The sequence below is a fragment of the Phyllostomus hastatus genome, unplaced genomic scaffold, assembly GCF_019186645.2.
Source record: "Phyllostomus hastatus isolate PE091 unplaced genomic scaffold, TTU_PhHast_1.1 phas_contig_1162, whole genome shotgun sequence".
NCBI lineage: Eukaryota > Metazoa > Chordata > Mammalia > Chiroptera > Phyllostomidae > Phyllostomus > Phyllostomus hastatus.
In genome coordinates this window covers 7,747,086-7,761,051 of record NW_025333537.1, presented here as the reverse complement: position 1 = coordinate 7,761,051, position 13,966 = coordinate 7,747,086, and positions in this window count along the sequence as shown.

The following is a 13,966-nucleotide window of genomic DNA, read 5'->3' as shown; positions in this document are numbered from 1 at the left end:
TCCTGGACGCGGAGCTAAATAGGTCCCATTGGGCGGGATCCTTCCAACTCCATTCAAGTCAGCCGCCCACGCCCGGGGACACCTCCCCGCCTCCTCGCCAAAGCCAGCCGCCCTTATGTATTTTTCAAACAGACCCATCTGAGGACGCCCCTTCTGGGAGGAAGTGCCGAGTGTCGATCACATAATATATGATGTTGTGAGCAGGTGTCATGATATTATATGATAAAATATTATGAGCAGATGATATGCTATTTATTATGGGCAGGTGATATATGGCGCCGTATTACGATTATGGATGGTGATGTATTGTGTATCCTGGCGTGCGCGGGAGATTATGTATTCAGACGCTTTGGCTCTGAGACTCTGATTTAAGAACTCCCTTCCACTCGCCCACCTCTGGCTCTGCCCGTCAAACTCTCTTCTGCTGAGAGCGACAGAGGGTCAAAGCCCCTCAGTCCTTGGGACAAAGCCACGCATGGATGTGGGGTTCCTGGGGATGTCAGGCCCATGGGCCCCCTTGCCCAGGGCCGGGGGGCGGGGGCGGGTTGTCTACAAAAAGCCGGTTCTCAGAGCTGTTGGTAGCAGAAATCATCCTGAGGCTGCCATGGCCAAGGGCTGACCCAAGGAATGTGAAGGAAACGATGAAAACACTCTGATCTTGAGACCAAATGATAAGGAACAAGAATGGCATCAAGAGGGGCCGGGAGAGAGCAAGAGCAGGAATGCATCAGAGGTCACTCCACACCGGCAGGCGAAGAGCAGAGAGAATCCCCTGCACATGAGTGAACGGTCCTCGCCAGGTTGGAGGGATGTGGGGCAGAGAGGAGTTTCTTTTTTTCTTTTTAAATATCAATGTGTGGTGGCCTGTCACGTGCCTCTCCACTGGGGGCCTGGCCCGCAACCCAGGCCTGTGCCCCAACCGGGAATCGAACCAGCGACCCCTTGGTTCACAGGCCGGCACTCAATCCACTGAGCCACACCAGCCAGGGCCAGAGAGGAGTTTCAATGAGCAGCAGGTCTGAAAATGGAAGTATCCCCCAATCAATACAAATCCATTCCCTTCATATAAAATTCTAAATTAAGGTCTTGCATTTCTAGACGCGGAGCTGAAGCCCGCCGGCGAGCACTCAATGGCCGAGGTAATCGGGTGAAGTGTCTTGGGAGGCGGGCCCGGAAGGCAGCCGGCCGGCCTCAGTTTCGATCCAGGTCCTGCCTTCCCCTTCCAGGCTGGGTGGCCTGTGCCTCCCTTTACAGATCTCTGCAACGGTCCCCGCGGCAGTTCCCGTCTCCCAGGGCGGGCGTGCGGGCTGAAGAGGGGCACAGTGCCCGGGGCAGCGCCTGGCATGGAGGAGGCACGCGATACACACCCGATTGCTGTGCTACTACCAGCGATCCTACTCGGCAATGAAAATGCCCCTCTCCTTAAAGACAGTTCCTTGTCTGAAGTAGCTGAAATGGGCCCCCAGAGACCTTCCCTCAACGCCAGAGCGGTGCCCAGCACCCCACTCTCGTGGCTGGAGTGGAGGTGGGTCCCCACCGGCTGGAGGCGGCATTGTCACAAACGGTGGGCTGAGCGGAGATTCCGGTGCCTTCAGTGTAAATAAAACATTTAAAGACTGTGACATTCATGAAGCTTTCTAAAAAAAATAACGTAAGAGCTGGGTACTTAAGCTCAGAAGAGAGGGCTCTCTTACTGGTTCTCACTAAAGTGGACATGACTGCCTTTGGTGACCCAGAGTAAGGACCCAAAAGCCTGGTCCCTTTTCATCCCCAAGCTCTTTCTGTCCCCTCTCCCTTGGTGCGCAACTTCATAGGGGCTTGTCCTTCCTCTAAAACAGGGTTGCCTACTCTTGAGTCAGGTAGTTCTCTGTTGTGGGTGGTGTCCTGTGCATTATAGGATGCTTAGCAGCATCCTTGCCCCTACCCACTAGCTGCCAGTAGTGCTGTCTTCCTTAGTTGTGACAACCAAAAATGACTCCAGATTTTGTCAAATGCTTCCCCGCTGCCCTGTGGTGAACGGGGGGCAAAAATCTCTTGCAGTGAAGAATTATTGATCTAAAGACTCTCAAGGTCCTTCGGGTCCCCAGCTGCCATCCTTATGGGGACTAACAGGTGCTCTTTCTTTGGGAGCCGAGGCAGCATTCCCAAGGGCTGGTCAAAGGAGGGGCGGATCCATAGGCTAGGTTATCGCCCCAGCCACTGGAGTGGGAGGCTCTTAACACAGTGTTCTCCGTCTTTGATGGATCAATTATACAGCAAAGAAAACACAGAGGATCTGAACAAAACAATTAGTGAAGGTAAATGAGGAGAGGCAGGAAGCGCGGGGAGGGAGGGTAGACGCTGGAGTGGCGTGGGCTCGAATCCTGGCTCCACCATCGTCGCTAGTTAGCTTCGCAGGGCTGAGCTCCCCGGTCCATCGCGCAGGGATACTGATGCTACCAACCTCTCTGGCAATCGAGATGCTGCACATCCAGGAGCATCCAACCCGCATCCGGTGGGCCGCATGCGGTCCAGGATGGCCATGAATGCGGCCCGACACAAAATTGTACATTTACCTAAAACTTTTTTTTTGGCTCCTCGGTTTTTGTGAGTGTTTGCATATTTAATGTGTGGCCCAGAGGTGCCAAGAGGTTGGGCACGCCTGGTACCGTAGTGCCTGGCCTGCCTAGGTGCCCAGCTCTGAGAAGCTATTGTCACAGCTTTACCTACACGTGTGTAAACCTCTGCATCCTACAGACAGTTGCACTGTAGAATCATTTGTGTCACTTTATTTTACGACCGCCTTCCCACCAGACCCATGTTGGACATAGGGCCGTATCCCCTCTGCTAGCACAGAGCATGGCCCATAGTTGCTGGCCCGTGTTTGCCCGGTGATTGCTAAAATCGGATACATTTTCAGGTGTATCCTATACCCCGGGGGAGTTCAGATCCTGCAAGCAGTTGGGTTTCCACCCCAGTTCAGGGCAGTGCGGGGGTGGGCGTCCACGGTGATAACGCCCTCAGCCACCCTTGTGAGCCCTCGCTTCGTGTCAGGCTTGGCACGTGCATCAGTTATTTGTGGCTGCGTAACGAGTGAACTCAGTGGTTTCGATCAACACACACGTGTGATCTGCTAGTTCTGGGGGCGGGGGTCTGAGTGTGGCCGAGTGGGAAGCCTGCAAGAAAGGTGCCAGTTTGTGCTGAGGTCTCCCCTGGAGACCGACTGGAAGAAGATCTACCTGCTTCCGAGCTCACGTACATGGCGGTTGGCAGGAGCGCCTCATTGGTGCTGCCCACAGTTCCCGGCCAAGTGGGCCTCTCCTAGGGCAGCTCGCCACGTGGCAGCTGATGTCACCAGAACCAGCAAGGGAGTGAGTTGGCTGGGAGAATAGAAATTACAGTCTTAGGTTATGTCATCGCAGAAGCGACATCTGCCACAGCATCTTTATGAGCATCAGCTCATTAAGTGCTCACCACGACCCCACAGACAGGTCTTATTTCTGTCGCCATTTTACAGATAAGGAAAGGAGGAAGTTGTGGGTGTCACAATAGCATGGTGGCTCAGTCAACAGTGACCCAAGGGGACCGTGTTGCAACTGTGTAACCAGTGCTCAGTTAATGAACTTGGGTGAATGTGTCACTACTCATTCTACATTTAGAACAGATCTTTACTGTAGTGTTAACCAAGACAAATACATTTGCTATGGCATTACACGTGATTTGTTAATTAATCCCATTATATGTTTGTTTTAAGCACACAGAAGTATTACCTATAAAACAACACACAGAGAACAGAAAGCTAGAGGCTAAGGGCTGGCCTTGGGTAGGTCCAGGGCTGGTCATCCTTCAGTGATGGTGTCAAGGGCAGAGGTCAAGGTGTACCTTTCTGGAACCTTCCCAGTACTCTGCTTATCTCACTCAAAGACCAGACTTTCATCCCAGCCCCTCAAACTCTCCGTTCTGGGGAGCCAGACACCAGCACCCAATTCCCCCGTGGACCCAAGAGCATCCTGGGAAATCCAAAGACCGGGGCATTTTTGATGAGCTTCGTTGTTATTGTTGCTCTGTTTTTTCAAATAGGGGCATAAGGAATGTCGTACAAATGACATGATTAGCATGGAATGCAGTTTCAGCGCCCCCAACAACACTTGAACCCAACAAAAGAGAAAAAGAGGAAATGCAACAGCCTGATGAAGAACAAATTCATTTAGCAAATAATTTAGAATCTCGTAATGAATTTCTTAGTTTTCTGAAAAACCCAAAAACTGCGAACTGTGTTTCAAAGATCTCGTTGCCATGCCTAACAAGGAGGGAGTTTGCATAACAGCAGTGCGGCTCTTTGCAAGAGCAATACGTCCCTCTCGTCTGGAAAGAGGGGGATGAATTCTCTGTGGTGTCTTGTTTGTTGATGTGGGTTTTTGAAAGTGTCACCCCTAATACGTTCTTGGACGTGAGCCAGATCGTGCAATGTTTGGCAGGCGTGTGGTGCAGGCAGGGAGGGGGAGGTTTGGCGAAAGGCTGGAATTCATTCTTTCTGTAACTCTTGGCTGATGTGGCCTGAGTCTTAGCTTCCTAACGGGGCCCATATTCAGACAGTCTGGGTATGAGTTGAAGTTCTGGGGGCATGGGAGGGCTGATGGCCTTGGCGGGTCTAGAGGATCATTCCTTCAGCAGTGGTGTGTGAGGGACAGGGTTGATTTAGGAGCAAACCTGAATTCTCCTATCATGCAGCCACTGGGAAAGGGCCAACTGCATTGTATTGGTCAGGATGGGCTAGGTCATGCTGCTGTAACAAATAGTCTGACAATTTCACAGTTTAAAACAACAGAGGTGCATTTCTCACTCATCCCACCTGTCCAGGGCAGGTCAGCAGGTGCACTGATGCTCACTGAGGTCACTCAGGGACCCAGCTGGGGGAGCAGTCCCCAGTTTATGACACTGCCATCTCGCCATATGTTTCCACAATCCACACAGCAGGGGAGGAGAACAGTGGGGAGTTAGCACCAGCAATTAAATACTTTGGCCAGGAAGCAACGCTCATATTTAATTGGTCAAAATGATCACATGACCACACTTAAGTTTAAGGGAAAGAGAATGTGTAACTGCCCTGAACTTGGAAGTAAAGACCTGGGTGTTGATGAATGTTAATGATGTCTGCCACATGGATCTTGGCATGTTGGGGGCGGGGGATCAGAGATTTTTAGAACCTAAGAAGTTGGGTGCCCAAGAGTAGCTTCCCTTCAGATGTGAAATTTATCAGTCATGATTAGCGGCCACATTCCCACCACTATTTGTTCTATTGAACTATTGTTCACATACTTATTTACGTTCTACAAAGGGTATCCACAAACATCTCGCTTCATCTTTTCAATAACTGCAGGGACCAGCGTTTTCTTTGTATCATTCACCAGGTACCGGGCACTTTGCATAGGCTGTCTCACCAAATCCTATAGGAATGTCCGCGCCACAGGCAGACCAGTGGAGGCTCAGAGAGGTTAAGTGGCTTGCCTGAGGTTGCACAGCTACCAAGTGGCTGAGTTGGGCTTTGAACCAAGGTAACAAGCAGTCATGCTTCCAACTCCGACCACGCTTTTCTCTTAGGGAGGGAAAAAGGGAGCTTAAAGATGACCGACGTGACCGATTACGTGAGCGTGAACCCTGCAGCTCGCCAGAAGGACTCTGATGTGGATGACCCAGTAGACCAAGTGACCACTGTGGGCGAAACCCTAGTTTCCCAGCCCCCTACTGTCTTCCCGTTCCCTCGGACGCATCCTGATCTGCCGCTGAGGCAGCGGCCGGTGGGGCGGGCTTGGGCTGGTTTTCTGGGTGCCCTGTGGCGGGGAGGGGGAAGAGGTCCTGCAAGGACGTTGAGCAGCCCGGACCTCAGGGAGGCAGCGGCCAGAGGGTCTTCTCTCCGAGGGTCCAGAGGTGGGAGGGGGCTGCTTGGCAAGCTCGGCTAGGCCAGAGGTAAAGCCCCATCTGCCTCTCGGTGGCCTCGGCCCCATCTGTTTCCCTGTGGTCTCCAGAGGCCGCTGACCCGGCCCCTTTCACCAGCACTTAGAGAAAGGAGTTTGGAGACGTGCTTGTGTCGGTGAGCCTCCCCCTGTCCCCCCGCCCCATCCCCGCCCCCGGCCGGCCCAGCAACCCTGAATCAGAAGGAAACACTTCAGGGCAGCACTGTTCCGAAGAACTTTCTACGGTGGTGGAAGTGTCCCCTTGTGCTGTTTGCTGCATTTCACCGCCAGCCACGGGTACCTGTGGAGCACCTGGAATGTGGCTGGGGGGACTGAAGAACCGAAGTTTTCACGTTATTAAATTTAGATGGATTTAAACATAAAATAGCCGCACGTGGCCACGGTCACCACACTGGCCAATGTGGCTTTAGGACAGCGCTTCCCAAAGCGCAGGGCGCACCCTGACGCAGGTCCCAGACGCAGGTCCCAGACGCATCACCTGGTGGGAAATGCTTCCCCGTTCCTCCCGTCCTCCCCCGGCCCTGGGGCTCCAGCAGGCAGGCAGTCCCCGTCAGTGCTGGCGGGTCTCTCACGCGTTCCTGATGACGGCTCGCCTCCCTTTTCCATGCGGAGGCGTCAGAAACACACCTGGGAGCTTCGGCAGGCGCAGGCATCTGGGGAGCATTGGATGCAGTTCTGTGTTTGTGGTTGTTACTCGTATTTGTTCGTGTGGTGGGCCCCCGCGTGGGGCAAGGGAGACTGGTTTTGCACTCGTGTTCATTGGCGTAGAGTTTCATTTTAAAATAAATATTTAAAACAAACAAACCCCCCCCCCCCAGGGCAACAGCATGGTGAATATAATTAATAGCATTGTGTCGAGTATTTGAAAGTTGCTATAAGAGATCTTCAATGCTAATTACGTGGGGTGAAGGATCTGTTAACTAACCTTTCATGGTAAACATCTCATAATATTTACACGTGTTAAATCACCACACTGTACACCTTAAACTTCCAGGATATTGTGTGTCAGCTGTACCTTGATACCTCTGAGAGAAAGAATAACGAGAGATGTACGGATACACTGAAAAAAAAAATGTGTTCATGCATTTAAATTCCATACAGTATTAAAAACGAATTAGCACCGACCTAAAGAAATCTCAACATTCTAATTCTGAACAAAAGACTCGGCGAGGCCCATGAACTGCAGTCGGAAAAGTCTCCTTTATGGCTGAACACAGGCACCATCGCGTCTGCTGTAGGGTCACGTGTGCTGTGGTCACGTAGGGAGACGGCGGGGAGGGTGTCTCACATGCAGTGACATTTCTGGGGGAGCAGCAGCGGGGGGGCCACGATACAGAAGAGAGCGAGTGAGTGCCCAGAACTCTTCACGGGCATGTTTTAAGTTAGCTTGGAGGTACCTCTTCTTAGACTTTTAAAAACTGTGCGTAGAAGATGCTACATATTCTCATTGATCATTTTATGTTTGTTGGGGATAAGCCAATAAAAAGATTTCAAATAAAAAAAATGAGTTCATTCGGATACAAATATCGCGGCCCTGGCAGAAGCATGTTCCCATACGCCACAAGGTTACGGGTGTGATCCCCGGTCAGGGCGCGTGTCTGGGTTGCGGGTTCAGCGCCGTGTCGGGGCGCGTGCGGGGGGACACGCTGGACGCTTCTCCCTCACGTCTATGTTTCTTCTCTCTCTCCCGCCCCCCACACTTCCTCTCTAAGCATCCTTGGGAGAGGATTAAAAAAATTTATATATATATATATTCATTCCATGGAACAGTGAATGCAGGGCGCATAGATTTGAGAAAGGATCGTGCGATGGCGGTGCTTTCATGGCCCAATTTCCTCTTCGGCCAATATATATATATATTTAAAATAATTTTTTCTTCTGCACCGACTAGATTGACGGAAAATTGCACAGGTAGTGGAGTCCCCGCGGGCCCTTCGCCCAGCCCCACGATGTGCGCGCGCCCTGAGAAACCGTGGCGTGCGCGCCCGAACTAAGACGGTTGTGTTGGCGGAGAGTTATCAACCGAACTCGGGGCTTTATTGGGATTTCGCTGGTGTTTCCACTAACGTGCTTTCCCCGCTCCGGGGCCCATGCAGGGCGTGACTTTGCGATCCGCTGAGCCAGTCTCTCGGGTTCCAGCCCATCTGAGGAGGAGGCGGTGGCGGAGACTGGCCAGCAGCGCGCGCCTGCAGCCCCACCCTGAACGTGGCCCTGGAGGACGGCGCGAGTTCAGGACTCTCAAACCCGGAAATGAAAATGTTACCGTTTTTGTGTGTGTTTGTTTTTAAACCCCAGGAACTACAACCTGGTGCTATAAGTGCCTCATTCTGACCCAGGCTTACTGTTTCTGTTGGGTTTCCTTTCTTTCTGTTCTTTCTAGTTTGGAATCTGTGCATGTCCCGGGCCCCAAGAACGGGGCTCTGGTAGGTTATTCTCCTTGCACGTGGCTCCGGGAGGTTCGGCTAAGGGCTCTAAGGAGAAGCCCTGGAGCCGTGTGACTGCAGCAGGGAGAGAGCCTCACGGGAGGGCCAGTCCGGAGGGAGGCCTCTGGGGGGACGTGAGTGGTGCCCTGGACATTGGTAGGTTCTGGATTAGAAGACAAAAAATGGTTTCCCCTCGGGGTGAGGGAGGGTCCTGGGAACGACATCTCTGTTTTATGCAATACTTCATTCCCACCAGACGGTCATCCTCACACCTTGGCTTGCATGCCGCCAGTAACGGGGAGCTCCCCACCTTCCCAAGGCAACTCCTGTCATCTTTGGGCAACTCTGATTCGGATGCATAGGCTTCTCCTTGTCTCCCTGCGTCACTTCCTCACGGGCTCTCTTCCAAGTGACAGCCTTGTCAAGGTCATAGTATGACCTCCAAGAGCCTTTCCATTTCTCACGAAGTTTTTGTGTCTTGGTTGCTCTTGGGCAGAACAAGCTCCACTGTGGTCTCTTCCTCCCGGCGAGCCACCCACGGCGAGATACACTTCTGTGGCTGTGGAGCTTCCCGGGTCGCAGTAGCCTAGAGCGGTTTTGCCTCTGGGGGACATCGGGCAGTGTCTGGAGACATTTTTGACAGTCACAGTGGCCAGGCGGGTGCACACTCCTGGTGTTCGGTGAGCAGAGGCCAGGGATGACGCCAAGCAGCCCACAAGGACCAAGGAGCCATCCAGCCCCAATGCAAGCAGAGCCGTGGCTGAGAGACCCCGGGACGGAGGGTTCCCCTCGCCTCCCCTGTGCTTCCGGGGATGCGGCCTCCGATGGCGTGAGCCTCCCAGTCCACCCATTCGGTGGAAAAGTGGACCATCAGCTAATAGCCTTCTCATCTTTTCCTCCCATGGACCAGGTCTACAAAACAGCTCCTCCACCCCAAAGCTGAGCACACCAGGAAGGAGAGAGGCTTGCTCAGGGTCCGGCATGTCCCCCAGAGGGCCTGCCCACTCCACTCCGTCTGCGCCGCCGCCACGGCCCCTGTCGCCAGCACCCCGTCTCCGGCCTGAAGGACCAGCACAGTCTTGGTGGCAAACGAGCTTCTAGCACCTAAACACCCGCGGGGGTGCGTCCTGGTTGTTTTCGTGCTGACACGATGTGAAGCCTTTTCACGGACCCCGAGGCGGGTGTTGCTGTCACGTCTGTTTTCCAGAGGAGGAGACCCAGGCTGCGAGTCATGGCACTTGCCCCGGAGGACAGGACTGGGGAGCAGGGACCGGGGGTCTGTGCTCTCGACGCCACGCGACCTCACGGCTCCCTCTGCCCTCTGCGGAGGCCCCTGCGGGGCGTGCTCTCCAGCTGGCACCAAAGCCGTCTTGTGAAAACCCGGATGGGGTCCCGCTTGCGTCACTTCCATGCGTAAAACCCCCCAGCGGCTGCTTGTGCGCTTCGGACCTCATAAAGCTCCTGCCGCAGGCCGCACCCGCTCTCCGAGGTGACCTCCCGAGGTGCCCCTCCACACCTCCCCACCCGTCTCCTCCTCCCGGCATCTCTGCTTGTTGGTCCCTCTGCCTGGAGACCCTTCCCCACGCCCTGATCTTCACAAGCCTGGCTCCTTCTCAGCCTTCAGGTTATACCATGGGGACACCTCCTTGGGGATGCCCACCCTGATTTCTTCTTGCTGACCTTCCACCTCAGTCTTTACCCCTTGTTAGCTCAGTTGCTGGTCCCTACGCCCTGTGCGTGTCCCTTATCTCAGTGTCACAATCTGCCACCGTTGTGTTCGGTGGTGGACTTCCTTGCTTGTGGCTGTGACCTTGGAGGGAGGAGGGAGCTCGCTCAGTGCCGTGACCGATCCCCAGCACAGCAGGTAGTTCAAAAGAAGAGAGAGGGCCACAGCCATGGCTGTTTCTGACTCCCATTGTACAGATTGGAAAACAGAGGTCCGTGGAGGTCGAGGAACTCCCCCGATCACACCCGTGTCGTGTGCAGCTGCGTGTTGTAGGGTGTGGGCTGTGGGCCCAGGAGGGACCTGAACTGGGAACCCAAATGTCACCCCGGAAGCCAGATCCCCTCACCCAGAACATCCCGCCTTTACCTGACATCCCAACCCACCGGAAAAGCCAAGGCTGGGAGGAGACTGGAGGCCAAGCGGACGGTGTGCGGAGCAAGGGAGAATTAAGCAAGGGCACGAGAAAGGGAGGCCGGAGCTGGGCACAGGGATGGAAGGAGGGGATGCGGAGGGGGAGAGATTTTTCCCATCAATTAACACAGGCTTCATAGAAACGGAAAGTGTTCCTGGCAGTCTTGCCCTCTTAATACATCATATCTCTAATCCCCGGTGCCCTCTGACCTTACCCATAATCCCTCCTCTTTTGTGCGGTCGCCTAAAACCTTCCTACCCCAGACCAGGCGTTAGGTCCCTGGTGGGGTCTGAGCAGAAGAGAGCCGGTGGCCGGGAGCGGGGTGGGGGCGGGGGATGGGGAGGGGGAGGGGGGGGGGGGGAAGAATACATTCCCCCAAGTGTTTGACCAACAAAATCTAGCTAAATTCCCCAGCCCGTGTGGTAAACTGTGCTTCTGAAAGGCTCAGGAGCCTCGCCCCGTCCCTTTGGAGCCTCCCCAGCCCCCTCCCCTCTCCTCCCGGCCCCCCTGCCGTGGCTGAGACACAAAGCTGGGCCCTGGATTATCTTAATTTCCATATGGAGAGCTGTGTAAGCCAGTTCAATGCATGGCCAGTCATTTTGTTCACAACTTTGCAGCAAGCAGGAGCAAAACCGCTGGGAAATTAGCCATTCATCCCATCTCACCTTGTGTGTGCATGCACAGATCCGTAAATACAGAGGCACGGGAAACCGGGGCGCCTTTGTTAATGCCTGCATCGGGCCCGGCGCGCGGGGGCCGCCTCCCCGGACGTCCGTCCGCGGCGACTCTTGATTTTAAATGGAAGAAAAAAGTGTGTGTGTGTGTGTGTGTGTGTGTGTGTGTTTGCATTTGCTTTTAAGCAGCTCGGGGCAGGAAGGCTTATGCATTTGTGTTGCATGTGTGTTTCCTGGGACCGGGCAGCCATGAGGAGTCTCACAGTAGGCCTGGATCTGGCTTTCACACGCCCAGGCAGCCTCTCCTGTCCTGCCCACTTGCACACATGCCTTCGCCACCCCACCTACGAGGTCTCCCCCACCCACACGCTCTGCCTCTCCCCTCCTCCCCTCCTCCCACCAGTGAAACCTCTGGCTTGGGCCCTGCCTTTGGCAGCGGGGCCTCCAGGCTGGCCTCTCCCTCACAGCCCCACAGGGTCTCCCCCCTCTCCTCGGCCCTCTGCCCTCTTTGCGCCCTGGCATTCTCTCCCAGCTGGTGCACGTCCTGGAGGGCTTCCCCGGTCAGCCAGCCCCCCCTGCTGTCTCCAAGGTTCCCTGCACCTCCGTGGGCCCCTCCTGCCCCACAGGAGCCCAGGACGCAGAGGCGGGGCTCCTGGTCCCTGGGGTCTCTCTCTGCGCAGGGCCCCAGTGTCCCACGACCAAACTTGGGGCCAGGAAGGGAAGAGAAAAGAGAGCAACAGGGTTTCCGGGGAGCACTGGAGAGAAAAGGGGGGTCGGGTAAAGAAACCAGTTGCCAGAGAGACTGCCCCTGGCAAGGCTTCCGGGAGGTTCGGAGAGGCCCTGACCGAGGCGGGAGGAGGGACCGACGGGAGGACGGGTATCTCGGTGCGTCTCCCGGGTATGTGGAGTCAGCCCTTCACAGAGGGTGCAACTCGATATCGTGGGTCAGGAGAGGCCGTGTGGCTTCCCAGGCACCCATCATCGGTCGGCTAGGTCCAGACAGGGGAGCGAGGCTGGCGGCGGGCTCCACAGTGCCCTGCGCCCGTCCGAACGTCCCGAGTCAGTGCCGAACAAACGGTCACAACGGAAGTCACTGTCACCGCAATGCCTGGTGTCCAGCTGGGGCTTAAACGTGGAGGGTGACCACTGCTGCGGCCGTGAGTGTTGTGTCGGCTACCCTGCCACACCCGGCACCGTCACACTTCCGTCATCTGGGCCTGGAGCGCAGGTGCGCTTCATAAATGGCATCGGACGTCAGGATCACCCAGAAGCCCGGGACCATGGCCAGCGCAGGAAAACGCCCTCGCGCAGGGACGAAAGACTCTGATTGGGCGGCTTGGCCAGGAAAACATCCCGGGGATGGGCGCAACTCCGCGGGGCCCTGCCGGATGCGTGGGGGCTGGTTGGCAAAGGGGATGCGGGCAGTCTCACTGGGGTGTGTGACCCGGGGAACAGGACAGGGTGCGGCCACCAGGAGGAGAGAAGGGACTTCCGCTGTGGCTGGGGAGGGGAGATCTGCCCCAGCCCTTTGGGGAGACCCCCGGGAAGAAAGGCCCCTGCTTTTTTGCCGTGGCTGAGAGAGCTTGGGCCCCGGAATCAGAGACACGTCAGCAACTTCTCCTCTCTGAGCTTCAGTTTCCCCGTCTGTAAAACGTGTGACCCCGGGACCTCTCTTAGGAGGGTGATGGAAAGAGATGGCGAGACATGGTGCGTGGAAGGCAGGGGTGTCAAACTCATGTTCACCGGCGGCCACCTCAGCCTCGTGGTCGCCTTCAAAGGGCCGAATCTTGAGCTCCTTGCTCCTAGTTAGGGAGTAGTTACATTTATACAGTCTTAACATTGCATTCGGCCCTTTGAAGGCAACCTCAAGGCTGATAGGGTCCCCCCGACCCCGTGAAAACACGTCAGACACCCCTGGAAGGTGTGTGCACAGCGTCCGAAGCCAGGAAGTCACTGTGATACTGACCAGCTGACTCAACTGCCCCGAGAACATCCCCTTTCAGCCCCTCAGTGCAGACTGCTACGCCGAGAGCTGGAACCTCCCTTTCCTGGGCACAGGCCGGGTGTCAAGCTGATTTGCAAACCCCGTTTCCATTCGTTCCCCACCTGGCTCCTTCCCTCTGTCCTCTCCCCAGCCCCCCGGCCTCCCCCACCACGCCCCAGCCTTTGCACATGCTGCTGACTCTAACTGGAACACTGTCCCCTCTTCTCTCTTTGGTTGGCTTTGGCCCTGAGGTCCAGCTCGGACGCCAGCTCCCGTGGGAAGCCTTCCGGGCCCCGCAAGCTGAGAGGGAGCCCCTGGGAGCCCCTGCAGCCCCCTAGGCTTTTCCTGCACCACAGCTGTCTCCCTGACTGTGAGGAATCTAAGGCCAGGGAGCACCTGCAGCGGTCTGGCACACAGTAGGTACTCAATAAAAAAAGTATCCAGATGGGCAACGGATCCCTGGGGTGCATTTTAAGATTTCTGTGCCCGCTTCTGCAGAGCCCCCGTGGTGAGCTCAGATTAGGGGCCAGAATGTCTTGGTTCTCTCTTCTTCTGAGTCTCCTCCAGCTCAACAAGGTGCTCAGGAGTCCCCTGCCCGACTGAGGCATTGTCCCCAAGGGTCCCCATTCAGCCCTTCCTCCTCCTGCTCCTCCTCTTCCTCCTCCAGAAAGCCTGCAGCCTGGGGTGCCCTGTTTACTGACTCTGAGATCTTCCGCCAGTGACTTAACCTCCCGGTGCCTTGGTGCTCTCCCCTGTACAATGGGGATAAGGACATCGACCTCTGAGGATTGCT